Genomic DNA, 546 nt, shown 5'->3' on the forward strand with positions numbered 1-546 from the left:
CCCCCATCAAACACTCCCAGGACAGGGACAGCACGGGGTTAGATACAGAGTAAAGCTCCCTCTACACTGTCCCCCATCAAACACTCCCAGGATAGGGAAGGCATAGGGTTAGGTACAGAGTAAAGCTCCCTCTGCACTGTCCCACACCCAGGACAGGGACAACACAGGGTTAGGCATAGAGTAAAGTTTTCTACACTGTCCCCATCAAACACTGCCAGACGGGAGTGCTGCCTATGGCAGTCGAAAAGCCAGTGCAAAAATTGGGCAACTTGAGTTGTTACAGGAAGTATATCCTGGGATTTTTCCTGACTGTGGTAACAAGGTCACAAACCCACAGATCGAAGCAGGTGAGGAATCAAAGAATAAAGGAAATTGAAGTTCATTTGTCAGAGACTATGTTCGATCAAAAGTTTAAGGAAAAAAGAACATGCGGAGGACAAAGTGGATAATTTTAGTTCAGAAAAATTACAATACATGGATCAAAAACCAAAAACAGAAGTTGCTGGAAAAGCTCAGCAGGTCTGGCCGCATTTGTGAAGAGAAATC

Source organism: Rhincodon typus, chromosome 43 (assembly GCF_021869965.1).
Source record: "Rhincodon typus isolate 14 chromosome 43, sRhiTyp1.1, whole genome shotgun sequence".
NCBI classification, from domain to species: Eukaryota; Metazoa; Chordata; class Chondrichthyes; order Orectolobiformes; family Rhincodontidae; genus Rhincodon; species Rhincodon typus.